The sequence below is a fragment of the Bos taurus genome, chromosome 10 (assembly GCF_002263795.3).
Source record: "Bos taurus isolate L1 Dominette 01449 registration number 42190680 breed Hereford chromosome 10, ARS-UCD2.0, whole genome shotgun sequence".
NCBI lineage: Eukaryota > Metazoa > Chordata > Mammalia > Artiodactyla > Bovidae > Bos > Bos taurus.
This window is the reverse complement of record NC_037337.1, coordinates 59,203,317-59,211,881: the sequence shown is the minus strand read 5'-3', so window position 1 is coordinate 59,211,881 and position 8,565 is coordinate 59,203,317.

Sequence of the window (8,565 nt, the reverse complement as noted above, 5' to 3'; positions counted from 1 at the left end):
GAGTCTTTTCCAGTGAGTTGGCTGTTCACATCAGGTGGCCAAAATATGGAAGCTTCAGTCTTAATGAATATTGAGGGTTGATTTCCTTTAGGACTGATTGCTTTGATCTCCTTGCTATCCAAGAGACTCTTAAATTCAGTTCAGTTCAGTTCAGTCACTCAGTTGTGTCTGACCCTTTGTGACCCCATGGACATGGAGCAGGCCAGGCCTCCCTGTCCATCACCAACTCCTGGAGTTTACTCAAAATCATGTCCACTGAGTCGGTGATGCCATCCAGCCATCTCCTCCTCTGATGTCCCCTTCTCTTTCTGCCTTCAATCTTTCCCAGCATTGGGGTCTTTTCAAATAAGTCAGTTCTTTGCATCAGGTGGCCAAAATTGTGGAGTTTCAGCTTCAGCATCAGTCCTTCCAAAGAATATTCAGGATTGATTTCCTTTAGGAATGACTGGTTGGATCTCCTTGCAGTCCAAGGGACTCTCAAGAGTCTTCTCCAACACCACAGTTCAAAAGCATCAATTCTTTGGTGCTCAGGTTTCTTTATAGTCCAACTCTCACATCCATACATGACTACTGGAAAAACCATAGCTTTTCTCCAAGGAGCAAGTGTCTTTTAAGCTCATGGCTGTAGTCACCATCCAAGTGATTTTGGAGCCCAAGAAAGTAAAGTCTGTCACTGTTTCCATTTTTTCCCCATCTATTTGCCATGAGGTGATGGGACTGGTTGCCACGATTTTTGTTTTTTGAATGTTGAGTTTTAAGCCAGCTTTTTCACTCTCCTCTTTCACCTCAAGAGGCTTTTTAGCTCCTCTTTGCTTTCTGCCATTAGGGTGGTGTCATCTGCATTTAAGGTTATTAATATTCTCCTGGCAATCTTGATTCCAGCCTGAGCTTCATCCAGCCTGACATTTTGATGGATGTACTCTGCATAGAAGTTAAATAAACAGGGTGACAGTATATAGCCTTGATGTCCTCTTCTCTCAATTTGGAATCAGTTTGTTGTTCCACGTCCGGTTCTGACTGTTGCTTCTTGACCTACATACAGGTTTCTCAGGAGGCACATAAGGCGGTCTGGTTTCACCCTCTCTTTAAGAATTTTCCACAGTTTGTTGTGATCCGCACAGTCAAAGGCTTTAGCATGGTTGATGAAATAGAAGTAGATGTTTTCCTGGAATTCCCTTGCTTTTTCTATGATCCCGCAGATGTTGGCAATTTGATCTCTGTTTCCTCTGTCTTTTATAAATTCAGCTTGTACATCTGGAAGTTCTTGGTTCACATACTATTGAAGATTAGCTTGAAGGATTTTGAGCATTACCTTGCTAGCATGTGTAATGAGTGCAACTGTGTGGTAGTTTGAACATTCTTTGGCATTGCCCTTCTTTGGGATTGGAATGAAAACTGACCTTTTCCAGTCCTGTGGCCACTGCTGAGTTTTCCAAATTTGCTGGCATAATGAGTGCAGCACTTTAAAAGCATCATCATTTAGGATTTGAAATAGCTCAGCTGAAATTCCATCACTAGTTTTGCTCTTAGTTATGCTTCCTAAGGTCCACTTGATTTAGCATTCCAGGATGTCTGGCTCTAGGTGAGTGATTGTCGTTATCTGGGTCAGTAAGACCTTTTTTGTACAGTTCTTCTGTGTATTCTTACCACCTGTTCTTAATATCTTCTACTTCTGTTAGGTCCATACCACTTCTGTCCTTTATTGAGCCCATCTTTGCATGAAACGTTCCCTTAGTATCTTTAATTTTCTTAAAGTTATCTCTAGCCCTTCCCATTCTATTGTTTTCTTCTATTTCTTTGCACTGATCACTGAGGAAGGCTTTCTTATCTCTCCTTGCTATTCTTTGGAACTCTGCATTCAAATGGGTATATCTTTCCTTTTCTCCTTTGCTTATCACTTCTCTTCTTTTCACAGCTATTTGTAAGCCCTCCTCAAACAGCCATTTTGCTTTTTTGCATTTCGTTTTTTTGGGGATGGTCTTGATCCCTTTTTCCTGTACAATGTCATGAACCTCTGACCATAGTTCCTCAGGCATTCTGTCTATCAGATCTAATCCCTTGAAGCTATTTCTCACTTCCACTGTATAATTGTAAGGGATCTGATTTGGATCATACCTGAATGGTCTAGTGGTTTACCAATTTTCTTCAATTTAAGTCTGAATTTTGCAATAAGGAGTTCATGATCTGAGCCACAGTCACTTCCCAGTCTTGTGTTTGCTGACTGTATAGAGCTTCTCCATCTCCAACTGTAAAGAATATAATCAACCTGATTTCGGTATTGACCATCTGGTGATATCCAAGTGTAGAGTTGTCTCTTGTGTTGTTGGAAGAGGGTGTTTGCTGTGACCAGTGCATTCTCTTGGCAAAACTCTGTTAGCCTTTGCCCTGCTTCATTTTGTACTCCAAGGCCAAACTTGCCTGTTACTCCAGGGATCTCTTGACTTCCTACTTTTGCATTCCAGTCTCCTATGATGAAAAGGAAATCTTTTATTTGTGTGTGTGTGTGTGTGTGTGTGTTAGTTCTAGAAAGTCTTGTAGGTCTTCATAGAACAGTTCAGCTTCAGCTTCTTTGGCATTAGTAGTTGGGGCATAGACTTGGATTACTGTGATATTGAATGGTTTGCCTTGGAAATTAACCAAGATCATTCCTTCATTTTAGAGATTGCACCCAAGCACTGCGTTTCGAACACTTGTGTTGACTATTAGGGCTACTCCATTTCTTCTAAGGGATTCTTACCCACAGCAGTAGATTTAATGGGATATCTTTGTATTGCTATCCCTTTAATTTTCAGAGTTGTAAAATAACTCAGAGGCACTGAAAGGCACAGAGCCCCCATAAAATCAGAGAAGACCCCACCATCCCATTAAAAGGAAATCCGGTAATCGCCTTTGCTTAGTCCAAAGTCTTACATTTTTCTTTGCATTTGAATAATTTTCCTTGGTTCATCTCTATTTCCTGGTTTCTTGGAGAGAGTTTTCCCTCTCTTTGTCAGGAAGCTTTAGTTGTTGAGGTTTTGGAACCAGACAAGCCTGGGGTTCAGATCTATCTCTGCATTTCCTGGGCATGTGGCCTCATTGATATCACTTCTTCCCTGAGTCCATGTCCTACAATGGATGTGAAGATTAAAGTGTCTGGTACACAGATATAGCAGAAGCAAACCCTTATCTGCTACTAACTCTGTGTGGGATGTGGATCCAAATTTAAGATAGTCAAACTTATCACCACCCCTATTTTAGAAATGTGGAAACTGAGGTACCAGGTGTGACAACTGAGTCACCAGTGTGGAAACTGAGGTACCAGGCCCCCAGGGTCATGCTGTGAGGTCGTGTGGTGGAGCGGGAATTCAAACCCAGGCCAGCTGGCTCTGCTGTCACACTAAGCCAGTACTCAGGAAATGAAGGTGCCATGACACTGTTTAGTTTCTTTAATCCAACCACATCTTGAATGAGTTGGCTGACTCCCCTAGAAATTCAGCTACAGACTTGTTGGTCACGTCTCATTCCCTGGTCACTCTCTACTCCTGTTTGGCACTGGGGTGGGGGCCATATGGCTGCTGTCCTCCCTAGGCCCTGCTTCTCTGAGGGTCTTTGAGACTCTGATTCATTTGAGGGTCTCATCTATAAAGCCTGATCCTGATGGTGATTTGGGGTGAAGGAGAGCTGGTTTCTGATTGAAGTTTTAGGAAATTGGGCGCCTGAGCAAAAGATTAAAGAAGCATATTTTCCATAAGGTTCTATAGGCTCAGGAAGGGAATACTAAAGGTGTCCTCAGTTGTGACAGTAAAGTGATCACTAGCCTTTTGGGTCAGAAGATCTGGATTCAAGTCTTTCTTCTTGAATCCCCTGGCCTATACTCTCATGCCCCAGGAGCCATTCTCCAGACAGTGGCCAGTGTGATTATTTCAAAATATAAATTAGGTCAACTCATCATCCTGCTTAAACCCTCCAGTGACAAATGATTGAACTTAAATTACACATACCTCATTAGTGTTCTGAATAGTTGCCAACTGGTTCTCTTGGAAGGGGGTTTTGGGAAGAGAGAGAAGAGCCTTGATTTATAGTATTTGCCAATTTCCTTGCTGCAAATATCCCTATTATTATATACAACATTTAGCTTTGAACTTGACAGTTAACAGCTCACAAAATTCCTGAAACCTGCACAGCTGACTTAAAGCCATGAAGCCCTGGACTCAGCACAACTCTGTTAAAACTCAGCTTCCTACTGTGGCCCTTGTGGCCCAGTATGGTCTGCTGTCTTAGCTTAATCTGCCACAAGCAAATACTATAGCCTGTGTAGTAATAAAAATACAGAAATGAATTTTCTAATGGTTATGGAGACTAGAAGTCTCAGATAGAGGTCCGGCCAGTTCTTGGTGAGGAATCTCTTCTTGGCTTGCAGACAGCTGCCTTCCAGCTGCATCCTCAGGTGACTAAAGCACTCTCTACTGACTTGTCTTAAAAGGATGCTTAACCTGTTATGTCCTACTCTTCCCAGCCTTATGACCTCACTTAACCTTAATTAATTCTGTAAATAACCTGTCTGCAAATAGTCACACTGATGTTTAGAGCTTCAACACATGAATTTTGGAGGAACGCAATTCCATTCCATCTACCTACCTCGTCAATTTCACCTTGTTTCATGCTCCCTTCTGATCATGACACTGCAGCTCTACCACCTGTGAGCCCCCAAACACACCAAGCTTCATCCCCCCACCAAGGCCTTCTTATTTGCTGTTCATCTATCTAAAAAATATTTTCTCCAGACCTTAATCTGTAATCGCCACATCACCCTCTGAGGGATTTATTGATGAGAAAACTGAGGTGTGAGAGAATAAACATTTGACCAAAGCATAGATTGGTCAGAAGTGTTAGTTGCTCAGTTGTGTCAGACTCTTTGCGATCCCATGCACTGTAGCCTGCCACATTCCTCTGTCCATGGGGTTTTTTTTTTGTTTTTGTTTTTAATTTCCCAGGCAAGAATACTGGAGTGGGTAGCCATTCAGTTCTCCAGGGGATCTTTCTGACCCAGGAATTAAACCTGAGTCTCCAGCATTACAGGCAGATTCTTTATTATCTGAGCCACCAGGGAAGCCCCCAAAGCATACATTTAAGAAAATGCTGAGCCCAGATTCAAGGCATCATCACTTCTTTATTTATAGATTTGTAGCTGGCAGGAACTTTAAAAATCACCTGGGCCGCAGGCTCAGCTTCTATGTCTCATAATTTAAGAGCTTAAAACTTTGAGAAACCCAGCCGAAAGGACACCAGTTCCTTTCATGTCAGTTTGACAAGCTTTAATTTAGCCAGTCTTTCTGCAGGTACAGGTGAGAGATTCAGTCCAAGAGACACAGTAATACGGGAGACTGAGGAGGCCCCAGCTAGTATTCTTTCCAGTGGGCCAGTGCCACAAACTTCTGTGGAATATTAGCACGGTGAGCTGGGAGAGGTGCTGCTTAGAAATAAAAAGTGACAGCTTCCAGTTGGCATTTCCCATTATGTGGGGCCTTTTTGAATGAGATGATTTTCCACTTGGGAGAGGAAAGAGTAATATGTCAATGAAGGCAGAAGAAGATGTCCGGAACTTCCAAAGATAGGAGACTACTATTTTCCTCATAGTTTGAAAATGATAGAGCCCTTATATGTATGTATTTCACTAATAATTTATACATCTCAGTTTCTTTGAGAGTTGGTGAAAGCAGAATCAAAGCACATTCAAAGTCACAATTAAGTATTTAGCAATAAAGCAAAACTGAAAACAGGATTTTCATATACATGTTCATCAGCCCACTAAAAAGTCAATGACCTTCCAAATTCCTTAGGTCAAGCTTGTGCAAACATATGGGACTTGTCAATACAGGAAAAAGAGAGCTTCAGGTTGAATAATTACCCAGATAATTTGATTCTGGGAGAGTTTTCTTAGAACTCTCTAAGCAAATGCATTGAACTTGCTAAGAAAGTGCATGGAAACCAGCACTTCCTCTTCCTGTCCTCCTCTGGTCCCCACCCCCATCCTGATTTCCCTGTGCATATTTTTATATCTGCATCATCTATACACATTATATCATCCTGCATTTAAGTTTGACGGTATAGATGATGGCCTTGGCTCCATATATGCACATTAAATACAGTAGATTTCAAGGGATTTGGATGGGTATAGTATACTGATCCAAAGTCTGTTTTTCCTCTGCTGTAGAGCTCTAATCACAGTAAACTGTGCATTTGTAATCATCTAGTGAATTATGGTAGAAACATTAAGTGTTAAAATCCTGGCCTTTCCTTTGGAGATCTGGGTTATTTCGATGCTTGTCTAGACTTGACTACAGACATATCCAGGTACACAGGCCTTTCTCCACATATGTTTAGGCCATATAGATGATCCAGATAGTTCCAAGTTCAAGTATTTCCTACGTTTTATTTTTTGAAGTATAGTTGATTCACAACATGTGTTAGATTCAGGTGTACGACAAAGTGTTAATATTTCCTTCTTTTCTACTGCCATCCCTGACTAGTTGTGATACCTCTCCCTTTTACCTGGATTCTGGGCCAGTTGGGAATGAGCCTGAGTGTTGATTCAGTACTGATCTGAGAGTAAGAATGGAGGATGGTAGGATTCCACATGATGTGATGCACAGCCAAAAAACAAAGTATGGAGGATGGGCCAGGACTCCAAAAGAAAGAAAAGAGCTCTGACAAATAGCATAATGAAAGAATATTCAGGTTGACTCAATGGCCAACATTTACAACTTTCTAAATGAATTTAATTTTTCAATCTTTAATGGCCTTTAGTACATACATTCAGATTGGTGGTATAATACAAGGAAACTGGTATTTGGAGTATTCACTCATCTATTTGATTTTCTCTTAAGAGCTAATTCTGAGGTGTGCATTTTGTGCCTGGCTACATGTAATGATTAGATAAACTACATACCTTTTAAATCTCGAAGGTAACTGTTAAATCTGAGTTAGGATAAAATGTGATTGTAGGAGTTCTAACCTGGCTACATTCTCTGCTGAAATGTTGCTGTTTGCTTTTGGGGTCATGGAAAGAAAGAGGGTAGAAATGTTAAGGGAAAAGGATATTGGTACATGAGGAGCACTCCTTAGAAGTGAGAACTCATTGCGTTGTAGCTTTACATATAGACTAGAGACTTCCCCTCCCTGAAAATCACAGAAGCTGTGATAAGAGTTAATAAGTGCCATTACCTAAAGTTACTGGTTAATGTATTCCTGGAGCTAAGCAACAATGTAGACATGACAAAAGAAATTTTATTTGAATTTGAAGCACATCACATGAATTTTTTTTCTTATAGGACATATGTGATCTGGCTGAGGCATAAATTGAGCAATCAGACCCAGAGGGATGGTATGGGGAGGGAGGAGGGAGGAGGGTTCAGGATGGGGAACACATGTATACCTGTGGCAGATTCATTTTGATATATGGCAAAACCAATACAATATTGTAAAGTTAAATAAAATAAAATTAAAAAAAAAAAGAAAAGGACAGTCTTTAATTTAAATTTTTGCAGCAGATAAATCACATGTGGATAAACAAGAGTTAATTGAATGTAGTTTGTAGGAAAAGTCAAATGCTGAATTTGTAAGCATTTCTCCAAGGGTACGGATGTTGTAGTCCCCACCCCACCAAAAAGCAAATGAAAACCGTTTTATTCATAGTAGGAGATATGTTTGATCCAAGGTACGCAGATGTTGGCCTGGCCTTTGTAATCAAACTGAGTGCTTCTGCCCCAGATGTTAAAAAGCTTCCAATTCAGTGCAGGACAGTAAGGAGCTGGGGTGAGTTTTGCTGGTGGCTTGTCTTTTCCAAAGCATGTTTTGTGGAATTGGGTCTTTAGGGCTGCAGTTTCCTGTACAAACTCTTGGCCTCTATTTTCTCTTGCAGTCTGGTGTCTGGTTTGGATCTAGTCAGATGAACCGTGTCTCCTGCCTAGCTGACAACCCACAGGAGGTAAGCCTATAAAACGGCACAGGCCATGGTTGTTCATGTGAGGAGGACTACCTGGCAAAGATGGGTGGTTCCCATGTGGAGTTCTGTTGAGCAGTGCTCTGGGGCAGGGACTGACCAAACTTCTTTAGCGCTCGAGGCACTTGTCTGAATTTCTTGGGGTGAAAATCATTTCTAGCCGGTCTCTGGTCTCGTCTGGATGCAAGGATAAGTCATTTTTCTTCTGCATCTTCTCAACGCACCGACCTTGCAAAGTCTGCACGTGGAAGCGTCTCAGAAGGGTGACCAGGACGACCTTCATCATCACCATGGCGATGTACTTTCCCGCACAGGCCCGGGGCCCAAAGCCAAATGGCTGAAAGTACCTGTAAGGAACCTGGGAAAGAGATCAGACAATTAGCCAGAGTAGTAAAGGCTAGAGTCATGCATCTCCGTTTGATTCGCCCTGAAACCACAGTCAGTCAGAATGCTTGGTTTTAGTGATTTGGCCATACTGCTTCTTCACAGACAGGAATGACTATGACTCAGATAAGACTTTCTCCTTCCAGTTTGATTCACCCTTTGTGATACAGACACAGCCTCAACAATCCCCAGTTACGTTT